This window comes from Muntiacus reevesi, chromosome 21 (genome assembly GCF_963930625.1).
Source record: "Muntiacus reevesi chromosome 21, mMunRee1.1, whole genome shotgun sequence".
NCBI classification, from domain to species: domain Eukaryota; kingdom Metazoa; phylum Chordata; class Mammalia; order Artiodactyla; family Cervidae; genus Muntiacus; species Muntiacus reevesi.
The window spans coordinates 12893597-12910131 of record NC_089269.1 but is presented as its reverse complement, the minus strand read 5'-3'; positions in this window follow the sequence as shown (position 1 = coordinate 12910131).

Below are 16535 nucleotides of genomic sequence, written 5' to 3'. Positions count from 1 at the left end.
TTAGATATTAACCCTTTACTGGATATATGGTTTGCAAAAATGTTCTCTCACTGTGTAGGTTGCCTTTTCATTTTGCTAATTGTTTCTCTTGTGTGTTGAAGTTTTTAAAGAGACACTCAACATCACCGATCATCAGGGAAATGCAAATAGAAACCACAGCTCTGGTATTACCTCACATCTGTTAGAGTCTTATCATCAAGAACACAGAAGAGAACAGGCGCTGGCATGCATGGTGTTGAAAAGGCAACTCTTTTACGTTGGCAGTGGAAATGTAAACTGGTCCAGCCACTGTGGAAAACCCATGGAAGTTCCTCAAAAGACTAAAAATAGACTTCCTAATCCAGTAATTCCACTTCTGGGTATATATCCAAAGGGAATGAAAACAGGATTTTAATGAAATACCTACACTACCATGTAATGTTTATTACAGCTTTATTCACAATAGCCAACATGTGGAGACAATCAAGTGCTCATCAATAGATGAATGAGTAAAGAGAGATGTGTTACACACACACAATGGATTATTTGACCCTAAGAAAAAATATTGTCGTTTGCAACAATATGGATGGACCTTGAACACACTGGGCTTCCTTGGTAGCTCAGATGGTAAAGCGTCTGCCTGCAATGCAGGAGACCCAGGTTCAATCGCTGGGTTGGGAAGGTCCCCTGGAGAAGGAAATGGCAACCCACTCCAGTACTCTTACCTGGAAAATCCCATGGACAGAGGAGCCTCATAGGCTACAGTCCATGGGGTTGCAAACAGTCGGACACGACTGAGCGACTTCACTTAACACATTACGCTGAGGTAAGTCAGACAAAGAAAGAGAAATACTGTATGCTATCACTTATATACAGAATCCAAAAAAGTCAATCCTGTAAAAAACAGAGGGAAATGATGGTTACCAGGGGATCAGCATGGGGAAGGCACAGTGGTAGTGCTTAAGGCTACACACTTGTAACAATTAGGGATCTCATGCACATAGAGACCTATGCACCATATAATGAATATAGACAATAATATTGTACTATAATTATGGAATGTGATCAATAGCAATCACATCACAATACATAAATATTGAAGTACACACTGTTATACAAAGTTACATGTCACATTTATTCAATAGAAATTTTTAAATAATTAAACTTCTGGAAAATAATTTTGTGTCAAAATAGTAAGAAAAAAGGCCTTATTAACTAAAGGAGAAATTTTTTTAATAAGAGAAAAGTGATATCATAATATATTACATGGCATAGATATCAGCAACAAATATATATTCAAATGAAAAAAATAATGACTACTGATTTAACCAAAGTGGTGATTTAACTGTACTGAGAGGGTAAGGGGAGTGAAAGAGTGTTATCTGAGGAGGGCTGTAGTGTAGTGAGACATCTATTATCTTCCTCTACAGAAGCATCTAGAACCAAGAAACTATAAAAAGCAGTATAAGCATATCACTTAGAAATACAAAAATGAGTCTAGAAAACATTTAGGAGAGTTGAGACTGGTTGAGGGTTGGGAAGTGCAAAATTGGGGTGAAGGTATAGATGCTATTTTATTATTATAAGGCATTTAAAATTATCTGATTTTTGAAATGCTGCAAATTATTTTGATAAAAATAAAAGAAGAATTTTAAAACATTGGTAACATTATTTTAAACGAGTCTTTTGCTACTTTCCACTTCCAATGTTTATGGCAGAAAATTAAATTAGCATTTTTGAAGAAGGGTATGTTCCAAACATTTGAAATTCCAAGTTTTTTTCAGTCTCTGTGTCCCTCAGAAATTTGCAGTGACATGGATGGAACTAGAGGAAGAGAAGTAAGTCAAAAAAAGACAAATACCATGTGGTATCACTTAACACGTGGAATCTAAAATATGACACAAATGAACTCATTTATGAAACAAAAGCAGATTCACAGATATAGAGCACAGTCTTGCGGCTGCCAAAGGAGAAAGGGTGTGGAGGAGGCGTGGATTGGAGGCTTGGGGTTAGGACTGTAAACTATTATGTAGAGAATGGATGAACAGGATCCTACTGTATAGCACAGAAACTGTATTCAATATCCTGTGATAAAGCATTATGGAAAAGAGGAGTAAAAGAATGTACGGATGTGTATAATAGAATCACTACGCTGTACAGAAGAAATGAACACAACACTGTAAATCAGCTTTACGTCAATAAAATAAATTTTTAAAAAATTAACAGAAACTCCTTGGGAAAAGTACATTATTACAAAAAGTGGCAAGAGAATATGCATCATAAATGCTGAGAGAGGACCTAAAGGAAAGGTACATATTAAATGCTGCATATAAAGAATGAAAGAATTCTTGGCCAAAGGTAAAAAATGAGTCTTTAGGCATCTAATAAGGGTAAGACTTTGAAAACGGCCAGGGCAGGCCTAGACAAGAAGCAGAGCTGGCCTGATGCAGCCACAGATTCTGAGATATTTGCAGCTTTGGGGCATGCTGGGCTCCTGTGGGGATCAAACTTCTTTACCATCTCACCATGATTTACATTCCAATCACTTATTGCTGCATGGCCCCAAAAATTGATGACTTAAAACAACAACAATCACTATATTACATCTCCCATGGTTCGGGGTTGACTGTGCTCACCAGGCAAGTTCTTGTTCAGTATTTATCATGCAGTTGCAGTCAAACAGTGGCTGGGGCTGCAGTCGTCTCAGAACCTCCTTCAGTTGTGTGACTGGCCGTTGATGATAGCTGTCAGATGGGATCTAAGCCAACACGTGGCCTCTCCTTATGATCAGTGTTAAGGGTTGAATTTCTGGCAATAGGATCCTTACAGACATAATCAAGTGAAAATGAGGTCATTAGGATGAACCCTAAACCTAGATGACCAGTGTCCTTTATAAAAAGGAGACACAGAGACAGATATGTAGAGGGGGGAGAGCACAGAGGCACAGGGAGAATGCCTTATGAAGATGGGGAATTGGAATGATGCACCCAAGTCAAGGAAACACAAGGAGCGCTAACAAACCACAGTAGACAGGAGGACGCAGCGAATGGTTCTTTTCATAGGTTGCAGAGGGAGGGTGGCCCTGCCAACACCTTCATTTCAAACTTCTAGCCTCCAGATCGGTGAGATGACACAATTCTGCTGTTTTAAGCCACCTTTCCGTGGTACTTTGTTATGGCAGTGCTAGAAAACAAGACACGTGGGTTTCCTGACAGCATGGCTACTGGGTTCCAAGAATATACCAAGAGAGCAGGGAAGGAGTGCATGACATTTTGAAGGCCCAGCTTTGGAAGTCACATAAGAGCAATCTTTGAGACAGTCACTACATTTTACTCATTTAAGGAGAGGGGACAGAATGTCAATGCCACTCTATAAGATGTGCTTGTGGAATGAGATATACGGTGTTGGCCTTCACAATTTATACAGTTTACAAGAGCTTCCCTCACAGCTCAGTTGGTAAAGAATCTGCCTGCAATGCAGGAGACCCAGGTTTGATTCCTGGGTTGGGAAGATCCCCTGGAAAAGGAAATGGCAACCCACTCCAGTATTCTTGCCTGGAGAATCCCATGGACAGAGGAACCTGGCAGGCTATAGTCCATGGGGTCGCAAATAGTCGGACACGACTTAGCAAATAAACCACCACCACCACCACAAGATTTGAGGAAGAGTTGAGAAGGATATCAACAGCTAGTTTGAAGGGAAAACATTAAGAACTGCTTAGTCACTTATTCTTTGTAAAATATGTTCTTCTCCGGATAAAGAGGACTGTTGTGAAACAAAAAAACAAAGCAATCAACACCAGAGGAATTCAGCTTCTCAGATATGGAGCTTCTCAGATGTTCCCTAACTCCCATGCTCCCAGGGAGCATGCTTATTAAGCTCCCATGCTTATTAAGCCAAAATACTACAAGAGAGGTACAGTTATCATCGCCCTGTGACAAGTAAGAAAATGAAGCCCAGGATGGCTGAGTCACTTGTTCAGGGTCCCCTAGTAGAGTCTGTGTTTTGAATCCCAGGCTGACTGCAAAACCTGCATCTCACCGATCATGTAAGAAGTCACATGAAAGATCTGAGGAAAGATCATCCTGAGGGCTACACTGAATGGTTCGACCCATGCAGTGCAGAGCAGCATGGTACTTTTTATTTACTCTCCAAGATTTAAAAATCAGGAGAATATTTATGAACGCAAAATTTAACTTTGATAAACTGGGAGGTCTGGCAATAATTAGTTCTTCTTATGCCACCTGCCTGGTCTCTTTGAACATTTGAACGCATAACGTAGACATTACAAAATACTGCTTTTCATCATACGTCATTATTTCAATTTTTCAGGAAAAACATTCACCAACTTGCTACTACAAACTATAAAAAATATTGATTTGAACAATTTCTCACTGTCTCAGTTCACCTTTTATAGTGAAAATGTTAAAAAGGAAAAAAATGAACAAAAATGCCCAGAAGGGGTAATTTATTAGGTAATATATTGTTATACATAGTGTTTTTTTTTTTTAAAAAAAAAGCAGACTAGCCAACAATAAACAAGCTAAATACATTAATTCCATTTTTAAAAGGAAAATCTTACACAGTAGATGACTGCTGAGCTGTAAGTCCTTTTTTTAAAAAAGTGTTTTATTGGGCAGGATTTTAGGCATGAACTTGATAGAAATATGATGGAACAATAGTCAACATAATTCATTTTAAGCAAGTATATGTTATCCTTTTATTAAATATGAGCATACTGTTTCACTTAAATTATTTTCATGCTTTTTTAATAACTTTATGTGTTGTTTTTGCTGGTGAATCTGTATCAATCCCAAGGAACTAAAGGAACAAAACTAGTTAGTCCTGTTTAATGGATTAACAAGAAAGTAAATTCTATTTTACAAAGGAAGGAAAGAATGTTTATGTTTATGTGGGGAAGAGTGTATTATCAAATTAGTATGCTTATTTTGGAGATACGAGTCATTGTATGCTGACATGACTTAGAGATATATTTTGAAAGATTTTTCTTTAGACGATAAGGATAGAAGAATACATGTGTCATATAGAAAGTTTGAGATAAAAATCCAAACATTTTTATTAAGGAAAAAAATTACTGGGAGTTTTTTAAACTATGATTTCACGGAGAGATATGCATCTGTGTGAAACTAGTTCTTCACAAAACCAGAGATGGATGAGAGGTAACACACCCGGTGACACTGATGGGCATGCTAGGGCATCTAAGCACAGGTGCTGACGTCACCTACAAAGGGGGAAGCTGGAGCTATATTTAGCAAGTTTGCAATAAATCTGGAGATTATTATAATAAATCTATAATAAATCCATAACAAATAGACTGAAAGAGTTGCTTGAAGTTATCACAGTTAGGAACAAGAGGACAAATTGGTTTATCCATCTCTGGATAAAGATTAGCTATATAGAGATTAGCTCTATGAGTAGGCAAAGAAATGTAATTTGAGGGGTTCTAAACAATTCTCCTAGTCAAAATATTTCTTCATCGCCATAGCAACGACATACTCCACCATTAGAATGTTGAGACAAACATGGTGAATAGATTTCATCTTTCCTGACAAGTGAGCAAGTAAGAGCGTGACTGAATGATTAGGGATGCTGTTCAGGGATTCAGAAATGAAATGTGCTATTCTCCCCTAGTTCAGAGGCAGCCCATGTTCCACATGACTTCCATGAAAGTAGGGGCGCACCCAGCATCCCCAGGGCCTACTGCAATGCCTGGCACCAGCTGAGGTGCTCAAACACCATATGAAGAAAGGCAGGAAGGAAGGGAGAAAGACAAGAAGCAAAAAAGTTAGGATTACGGTCTTGAAAGTCCAGGTGTTAAAATGGAAATAACTTCCTTGGAAAGCGTGACTCGTTTTCTCAGCGTAAAATGAATTCAATCTCTGTTTTACGAGCTATTCAGCAGGAAACAGCCCAGAGCGGAGCAATGAGGCACAATTCTAGGAAGTGGCCCCTCTCACACACCAAGGCAAGCCCGTGCCCTAAGCATGATTCCTGGAAGACGGGGCAGCCGGGGCCGCCAGGCTGCACAGAGGAGTCAGCGCTGGGTGTGGCCGGGAGCAGGGCCCCGAGAGCAGCTATCCTAGGTCTGTGCTGGCTGAACGCACGGTGTGACTGCCCAGAGAGGGCGTCACCTGAGCACTCTCTTAAGAATCTCACGTTGTCACAGGAAACAGCATAAGGCTGAAATTCATCACGACAAGAGGTCTTGCAGGGCCAAGTTATGAACACCAACGAGATGACGATTTTTGCATAATTTCCTCAGCAGCCTGAGGGCTGTTACCCTCTCCACTGTCTCCTCTTCACCCCTTCCTGTAAAGCACGTCATCTCTCTTCCTGTCATCATCAGGAAAGCAGGTACTGAGCTTAACATTCTCTTAGTGTCGGAAATTATACAGAGTGACACACGGTGAAAAGAAATACACAGACACAAGCTCTGCCCTCCCAAATTTATCTAATGAAAGACACTAAAACGGAGAAGGAAATGGCAACTCACTCCAGTATTCTTGCCTGGAGAAGCCCATGGACAGAGGAGCCTGGCGGGCTACAGACCTTGGGGTCGCAAGACTCAGACACGACTTTGCAACTAAGCCAGCTAGGACATTAAAAAAGGAAAGAAAATGGTGTAAGTTATTTACAGTATATAAATTGAATAATATTAAATAAAATTAACTAACGCACATGAGTTCTGTGCTGAGTTGTTTCAGTCGTATCCGACTCTGTGCAACCCCAAGGACTGTAGCCTGCCAGGCTTCTCCATTCATGGGATTCTCCAGACAAGAACACTGGAGTGGGTTTCCATGCCCTCCTCCAGGGGAATTGTCCCAATCCAGGCATCAAACTCCATGCCTCTTACATCTCCTGCATTGACAGGCGGGGTATTTGCCACCTGGGAAGCCCATAATTAACTCATATTAACTGGCTAATGTAATTGACTAATATTAAACTAAATATGACTTCATTCTTCATAGTACTTTTCCCTCTCAACTTTTTCTTCTATTTAACTAAACATATTTAAATATGTAGCCCCTACTTAGAGGGAACTAATTTTTGAAACAGATTTATTACTATCTTCCTGAGGAAATACACACTAAGAAAATAAGTCTTATTCGAGGACTGATGAGAGGAAATGAATTTCAGAATTTAATAATTATGTGTCCTTCTATGTACTCACATCTGAAAAAAATGAGTAATATGGTTAACCAGACTTACAAGGTTAGTTCATATATTTCAAGAAAGATAAGACATTTACTCATTGATTCATGCATCATTCAATAAATATTTGTTAAGCATTTTATTATATACTAAACACTGTGCTAAGCACCGTGTACGATGAGTTAATTCAAACAAGACTTCTACTCTCTTAGGTTTTAAGTAATCCAAAGAAGGAAAATGTTAAACAAAATTATTACTGTTTAATAATGCTTAAGAGGATTTAAATGTAATGTATTCTCTTACTTCAGTCTCATTTTATCAGAAGCTCCATGCTCCACATTGAGATGTTAGACCCCTGAGAGGAGCTGCAGGGGATAGTGTAAAAACAGATCTTGTAGCATTTAGTTCATCAGTCCCCTCAAAGATCTATAAGTGCCTTGGGGAGTCATCAGAGTTTGGACAAATAGGAAACAGACACCTCTGGGGAGCTAAGCTGAAGGCTCTGGGCTTTCCCCCGTCCCACCCGCTGTGGTGAGGAGGGGCTTGCCTCTCCCTCACTGCTCAGTCGCTTGAGAAGGGCCACGTGTCCCCTGAAGCTTGCGGAACCTGTGGAGGAATATCTGATTCACCCTTGAAAAGTTAAAAGCTGTGAGGGCTTGGCTAGCTGAGGCTGAGGCAGCGAAGCAGCGAGCAGTCAGGCTGAGCTGGGGGAGATCTGCATTTCCACTGTCCAGGCATCCATTCGCCGTTCCCGTCACCTGAGGACCGAATGTCTTCCCTACAGAAGGAGCTAACCTGTGGTCCCAATAAAGGAGAACTCCTAAACAACCCGGAAGCGCCAGGGCCCCAGCACAGAGGAGCCAGCCTGCCCGGAAGCCAGGCTCTGAAGGGAGAGCGGCGAACAGACAGCTGGAGGAGAGACACGGGCTTCTCCCGCTACAGGAACCGCACCGAAAAGTCTGCGGGGGGCGGGGGTCTGAGAAACTCCCCACAGCGGCCCTTAAAAGAGAAAGCAGCGGTGTGTGTGGGCCTCCATAGCCCCGAGGTCAGAGGACGCCTGAGGCAGCCGCACAAAGCTGTCCTTGTTCCTCGTCTACCCTTCCCACGGCTGACCACAGAGGAGTGGCCGTCTGAGGAGGACAGCTGACTGAGGGCGGAGAGAAGAGGCCCGTCAGGCCTCCTCCCGGCGGAGGCGAGGCTACGCCAGGAGAGCACGGAGTTCCAACTCGGGACGGCGCTTTAGTTTTCCTAGCTCACTGACTAGACTGGGGTGTGATCATCAGACTGGACCGAACTTCTTTGGGTTGCTGTCAAAAAGAACTACTTCATTAATTATTTGTATGTGCTCAGGGGCTCAGTCGTGTCCGACTCTTCGCGGCCCCATGGACTGCAGCACGCCAGGCTCCTCCGTCCATTGGATTCTCCAGGCAAGAATGCTGGAGTGGGTTGCCATTTCCTACTCCAAGGGATCTTCCTGACCGAGGGATCGAACCCATGACTCTTGCGCCACTAGTATCATCTGGTAACCCAAAAACCTACCCTAGACTTTATTGGCATGTGGGAAGAATGGATAAGTGGAGCTTAAACAGAGCGATGATAAATAGAGTCACTCTCAAACTTGGACTTTACTGCCTCCCACGGTGAAGAAATTCAGATCACTGTGAAAACATAAGAGGGAATATTAGCCCATGATAGATTGTCAGGGAAAACTTCGCTGAATAAATAAATATTAAGTAAATTTTGATTAGAAAAACAAATAGGAGTTCTTCTAACCAAGGCAACAAAAAATGTTAAACATTTTCTAGTACAGCAGTTCCCATGACATGTGCAAAAATCACAAAAGCCTAAGTGATTAAGTTAACAAAAAAAACTGCACCCTCTTCCTCTGTTAGCTCAGGGTGGGAAATCTCAAAGTTATCTTGAAGGATTCCTTACAGAGCTTTCTCTCCAAAATATTGAACTTGAGCTTTCATCTATCAGTTCAATTTCTTGCATAGATAATCTAATTTCATGTATATACTGTAAAGTCTGGTTTTCTAATAATTTCAAGGGTTATCCAATCAAAACCTCCCCTCTTGCTTTCTGAGCGACTGCTCTTTGCAAGGTTATATGGGAGATGTTGGGAGATGCAAAGAGTAAGTAGGCAATAAAATCAGGAGGGAAGATACTATGTAGAGTAATCAATGTTAAACAAGGTAGAAAGTGACAGAAGCCACAGAAGGGGGCTACTCGGAGTGATATAAATGTTCAAAAGAATAATACATTTGAGGTGAACTTTATTCTATTTGGCAAATAAATGGTCATGATTTTTGAAACGATGTAACTTCAGCAAGATTTTAATAAGTGGAGAATATTACAAGAAGCACGGATCTAAGAAAGTGCAAACTGGGTACAGTTAACAGTGAGTCTGATTAAAGTAAAAGAAAGGAACAGAAAATGTTTCAAAGATGGAGCTAGCCCATGCTAGAGTTTGGAGGTGAGATCAAAACTAGACACCACGATTGCTTCTAGAATCATTGCTTCATAAGCAATGAGGAGTCACTTAATGTTTTTAATAAAAGGTTGATGTGATCAAGTCTATGCTTTTGCAAATCAGACAAGCAGAATGTGTAAAATGGATTACAGGAGAGAGAGCTGGCAGGAAGGCTACTGTTACCATCCAGCAGCCTGAACCAGGGCAGGCCAGCAGGCTTCCAGTGAGACAGACGTTAGGTAGAATCAAAAAGTTTGGTTAAGGCAAGGGAACAGGAAAAATCACAGATGATGTCACCACCGAAAGTCCAGCAAGGATGTGGGAACTGGAGAAATGATGAGAAGAAAGATGAGCTCCAATCTGGATATATTAAGTTTTAGATAGCATGAAAATATTCAAATGGAGCTACTTTGAAGATAGTTAGAAATTTAGACCTAAGGTACAGGATGGAAGGCAAGACTGAGAATCTGAAATCATCTGCTGGTTAATTACATTGCTGTTGTTCAGTCACTTAGTTGTGTCCGACTCTGCGAGTCCACGGACTGCAGCACACCAGGCTTCCCTGTCCTTCACGATCTCCTGGAGTTTACTCAAACTGATGTCCATCAAGTCGATGATGCCATCCAACCACCTCATCCTCTGTCATCCCCTTCTCCTCTTGCCCTCAATCTTTCCCAGCATCAGGGTTTTTCCAATGAGTCGGCTCTTCACCTCAGGTGGCCAAAGTATTAGAGCTTCTGTTTCAACATCAGTCCTTCCAATGAATATTCAGAATTGATTTCCTTTAGGATTGACTGGTTTGGTCTCTTTGCAGTTCAAGGGATTCTCAAGAGTCTTCTCCAACACCACAGTTCAAAAGCATCAATTCTTTGGTGCTCAACCTTCCTCATGGTCCGACTCTCACACCCGTACATGACTACTGGAAAAACCATAGCTCTGAGTATACAGACCTTTGTTGACAAAGTGTTGTCTCTGGTTTTTAATAAGATGTCTCTGGTTTTGTCTAGGTTTATCATAGCTTCCCTTCCAAGGAGCAAGCGTCTTTTGGTTTCGTGGTTGCAGTCACCATACATAGTTAATTATGGTTACCACTTACTGAAAGTTTCCGATGTGCTAGACACCATGCTAAGTGCTTTACATGTGTTATCTTACTTAAGCCTCACAACAAACATAAAAAACGGACATTATTATCCCACTGAGACCTAAGAAGTGCTATAATTTTCCCAAAGTTTCTCAAGCAGTAAAAAAGAAGAACTAGGGTTATGAGCAAATGTCTAAATCCAAAGCATGTGCTTTAGATGTGAAAGTCATGAGTTAACTAGAGAGTAGCTCTGCTCGGGGCCCCTGGTGGCTCAGAAGTAAAGAATCCACCTGCAACGCAGGAGACTCGGGTTTCCTCCCTGGGTCTGGACGATCTCCTGGAAAAGGAAACGGCATCCCATTCCAGTATTCTTGCCTGGGAAATCCCAGGGACAAAGGAGTCTGGTGGACTACAGTACATGGGGTCTCAAAAGAGTCCGACACAACTTGGCAACTAAACAACAAGCTCTGCTTGTTTATCTAGAAGGCTGTCTAGTTCTTGGGGTGGGGAATTCCTCCACCTTCTGTGGTGGAAGGAGAGAGAGACCACAGCACCGTCTACTCAAAGACTCAAGGCCCTTCCCTCTCCTTCCTGCTTCCAGCTATCTTCTTACTGCAAGTGGGAAGGGAGGGGACCCCTGCCATCCAGGTTGGTTTATAGTTATGATAATAAAAGTGGATTCTGCTGCCTCTAAGCTGGTCCTGGAAGAAGCATTAATCCCAAGTGTTTGAACCCATTCTGGTTATTTTTTAGATAATTTCCTATCATTCGTATCTTTGAATGCACCTTTAAGTCTTGAGCAAGAAAAATGCCACTCTGCAACTTATTGTAAGTGTTCATGAATAACACCCATGACTGGCCCTATGGTGTGTGGCCCTGAAATCCACTGCCACCCTCAGTACTTAAAACGAACCGTCCAAACCAAACTGTATTGCATGTGGTAGCAGTTCATTTCAGGAGCCCGGGGACATGCCACAGGAACCCAAGTTCCTCCTGTTCTCTCAAAGGACCTGGATCCACTTTAAACGAGATAAAGTCAGATTTTTTTGAGGCAGCTAATCTTAGACCACCAACTGATGTTTAGCAAAATCATTGAAAGACAAAACAAAAAACAAACCCGCAGTGGTGCAGAATTATTTGGGAAAAAGCATAAAACACAACTTCTAGAAATTCTTCCATTTTGAGATGCAAGAATGGTTGAAGAGCCTGTCTATAATGAAGTGCTATGTTTTGACATGAACCGTAACTGGAAACCAGACTTGCCCTGATAACGCAGCCCCGGCCCTCATCCCTGCTGGCATGCGGCCACAGGACAAGCCAGGACAGCTCCAGCTCCTGCCCGGACGGGAGCCTGACCCCACAGGCCGAGCAGAGGCTGCCTCCGCCCCGAGGGCCGCCTTGTTTCCAAACAAAACCTCATCGTTTCTGAGTTCTGATGCTTTGGGAGCTATGTACCTACTTATTAATATTTAACCTGCACAACAGTCTATTCTCCTCTTTCATCCTCAAGCATTTCTGGCTTGTGTAGAGGTTAATGTCAGTCACTCGTACCTCTGTACTTTCTGGTTCTAATCAAAAGAGAAGGAATGCAGTGAAGTGATAAGCAGAAAACGATCAAAGTATTCACTTTCTCTTTGGAGGCCTAAACACACTATGGGCTTCCCAGGTAGCTCAGCTGGTAAAGAATCCACCTGCAATGTGGGAGACACCAGTTTGATTCTTGGGTCCAGAAGATCCCCTGGAGGAGGGATAGGCTACCCACTCCAGTATTCATGGACTTCCCTGGTGGCTCAGAAGATAAGAAATCTACCTGCAATGTGGGAGACCTCGCTTCAATTCCTGGGGTGGAAGATCCCCTGGAGGAGGACATGGCAACCCACTCCAGTATTCTGCCTGGAGCATCCCCACAGCCAGAGGAGCCTGGCCGGCTATAGTCCATGGGATCACAAAAGTGTTGGACGCGACTGAGTGACTTAGCAGAGGATAGTACAATCACCCTACACTACTACTACTGGGGGTGGGAGTGGGGTGTGGGGGTAGGGTGGAGGGTTGAGGTGGGGGTGGTGGAAGTACTGACCTAAAGAAACTAATTTAGAATGAAGCCAAAAGAAATGAGGCTACCTGTTACCTCCAGCCAAAGCTGAACCTCAGGACCTGGACTAGAGGTCCTGGAAGTCTGAACTGGAGTGTCTTGGGCCAGCAGGCAAACCCTTCGTACATCCTTAGGCAGCAGTGGTCGATGGATTGGGGCCCATCTCAAAGAGCCCGGTTATCAGCAGGAGAGAGTGCCTGAAAGCACAAAAAAGAAATAGCTTCTAGAAGGCAGGCACCACGCCAGGTCTGTTTACTCTACAGAGCCCACTGTCTCCTTTTAACAATCTGCCGAGAAGAGAATCTTATATCTTGCTTTTAAATATGGCTTTCAAACACAGTTTTCAAACAAAGCTACTCACTGGAATCACTTGGTAAGGTTCAAAAAAAATCATAGTGACCTGGCCACATCCCAGATCAACTGAATCAGAACCTTTAGAGAACAAATCTCTATTTTCTAAAGTTCTCCAGGCAATTCCAATATGCAGCCTAGGCTGAGAACCACTCCCTGGGGCGGCCAGGTCATTATTGGCAAACCCATCCACTCAATGCAGTCAGTCGTAAGCACTTTTGAGTGACTTATTTATGCTGAGAAATTTACATAATCCTCATTACAACTCTAGGAGGTAGGTATGATAATCATAGCATTTCACAGATGGGACAAGTGGGACTTGGAAAGGCTAAGTGACAGACCTGGGATGACAAATTTAGTATATTGAATCCTGAGCAGGATAGGATTCCCAGACAGCTCAGCAGTAAAGAATCCACCTGCAAGGCAGGAGATCCAGGTTCGAACCCTGGGTCAGGAAGATCCTTGGGAGAAAGAAATGTCAACCCACTCTAGTATTCTTGCCTGAGGAATCCCAGGGACAGAGGAGCCTGGAGGGCTACAGCCCACAGGGTCACAACAGTCAGACTTAGTGCCTAAGCTGGATATTTAAACATCATATACTTTGTTGCTATTTGTGGATGCCATGCTTCCAGCAATCACTCCAATCAGAGAATACCTTTTTTGTTTGTTTTTCTCTTGTAGAAAGAAGTATGCAAGTATTGGAGAAATCGAAAGGGTTCGTTCAAATACGCTCTCCTTAAAGAGAACAAAGTTGAAGAGGAAGAGTACAGGTTTCCAAAAACTAACATTTGTAGAGATTTGAAAAACATGTGTTGTGGGGCAATAAATAAACAGCCAGCAACAAGGTCAAATGGCAATTTTTTTAAACAGAATCAGCTTAATAGTTTTGAGACTAAGAAAACTGGATGGCATAGTTCTGCTGTGGAGATAAGAGAAAGAACTATGAAGGTGCCATGGGAGATTATGCAAACAAGAGACTCAAAGCTGCTTGTGTACATCACAATGACAATATAAGCTGAGCAGAGATAAATAAGAACAGAGGCAGGAAGACTGGGAGAGGTCGAAACACTGTAGAAGTGAGAGAAAAGTTCATTTCACATCTGAGACAGAGTCTGAGGATGGAAGGTGATACATCACCCCAAAACTCAAATATTTTAAAAGGTGAAAACAAAAGAGAATTCTCTCTCCTTAGTTCATATTTTTAAAATGCTGCAAAGATAGAAAATAATATAAATTGGATCTTACAAGTTTGCTGAAAGTGTGCAAATGTTAACATGTCAATGTTTTAATTTTGCTAACACAAACTTTAACATGGAAGAGGATTTGAATGACTCTTCTTGAAGAGAGCAAATAATCATTCTAATTCTTTACGCAATTTAGAATTTTCACATAATTTGAACCAAGGGAAAAAAGAAAAGCTCTTTACAAAAGTGTGTTGGAACACCTGATGAGCTAAAGAAAAAGAATTCCTATACATAAATGTGTTTTCTTATTTCTCTTTTCAAAGCATGAATCATCACTCCTTTGAGAAGAGGGCTGAGAGGAGGACAGGAGACTCCACCTATGTGTGCCAGGACAGAGGTGGGCGTAGTTTGTGAAATCATAATTTTCATCTTCAGAACTGTACCCATTACCTACTCCTTTAGCTGTTGGGAAACTTTTCAAAGTGTTGCAGCTGGCAAAATCAGCTTAAGACAACAGGTTGCTTTCATTTCTGGTCAAAGCTTGTTGTTCCATCACTCAGTTATCCGACTCTTCGTGACCCCGTGGACTGCAGCCTGCCAAGCTCCCCTGTACAAGGAATTTTCCAGGCAAGAATACTGGAGTGGGTTGCCATTTCCTTCTCCAGGGGATCTTCCCAACCCAGGGATTGAACCCATGTCTGTTACACTGGCAGGCAGATTCTTGACCACTGAGCCGCCAGGGAAGCCCCTTCATGAGGGTGAAATTTTAAAATGTCCTCACATTACTTTACAGTAATTGAAAATGATTGGATCTATATTATTTATGTTTCAACAGTGCTAGTCTGCAATTTAGCGCCATCTCTGGGATAAAGAAAAACAAACTATTTATTTGTCGTATGGTCATCTCCTTCTCACTGGGGTCACCAATCAGTTCACCCGTGACTTACCTCCATCCATCCTCCCAACCAACCCCCAGCCACCACCCCCCCAACACACACACACAACTAATATTTAGGTCTGGTAAAACTTGAATACATTACAGTTAAATTCTCGAGACATTAATGTATCACGACCTAGACAGTAGGCACACAATGTTAATTGAACAAATAACTTCTGCCTTTTTTATTGCATCAACTTTTAACTGTGTTTCTGTCTATCCTTAAGAAATTTTCTAAAATGAGTTTTTGCTGAAAATTATATAGAAGACATTTATTCATATCATGAAATGAGGTTAGGAACCATAAAATTAAGATCTTAAAACATGTTTCTTAATTCTTAAGTTGCCATAAAACTCACACTCTGAAAAATCTGAAAATTATTTTAGTTGGGGGTTGCTTTCAAAGATTAGGTGAGAAGAGACAAATAGCACATTCTTTGTCACTGATTTTGTGTATTAATCAAAAATGGTTAAATATCAGTTAAATTCATATGGTTCCACCTGATTAGAATCATTAGATAGCTGCTGCTGCTGCTGCTAAGTCGCTTCAGTCGTGTCCGATTCTGTGAGACCCCATAGACGGCAGCCCACCAGGCTCCCCCGTCCCTGGGATTCTCCAGGCAAGAACACTGGGGTGGGTTGCCATTTCCTTCTCCAAGGCATGCATGCATGCTAAGTCGCTTCAGTCGTGTCCAACTCTGTGCGACCCTATGGACAACAGCCCTCAGGCTCCTCTATCCACAGGATTCTCCATGCAAGAATACTGGAGTGGGTAGCCATTTCCTTCTCATTAGATAGCTGAAAACCTGTAATATTTATACCTTAAGTGAAACAATCCAAGCCTTTGTATTTCAAAGAAAAAAGCCTTCGAAGGAGAGAATGACCTTAGCTACTCTGAAATACACTAAAACGACAACACATATTCAGCACCGGGGTTTATTAAGGAAGGAATCTACTGGTGAGGCTCAGGAGATGGGTTCTGACTGAGCTTCCTCAGTGCATGTGAAAGATGAGGTGTTAGAGCAGCAGTTAGATAACTCTGGGGGTAACAAGAAGCAAAGATGTTGTTTAAAATAAATAACTTCCAAATCCAAAAATGTCATGTTGGTCATTAATTTAAAAATCCCATTCCCCAAAGAGTGTTGTGCTTGTTCACCTAGCTTTTGTACCTTCCACAAAAAGTGTTGAAAGGCAGTGAAACTTCAAGAGTTAGGAAGAGGCAGAAAACTGAGTAACCAGCCATTTCACAGGCAATAATCGGCTGA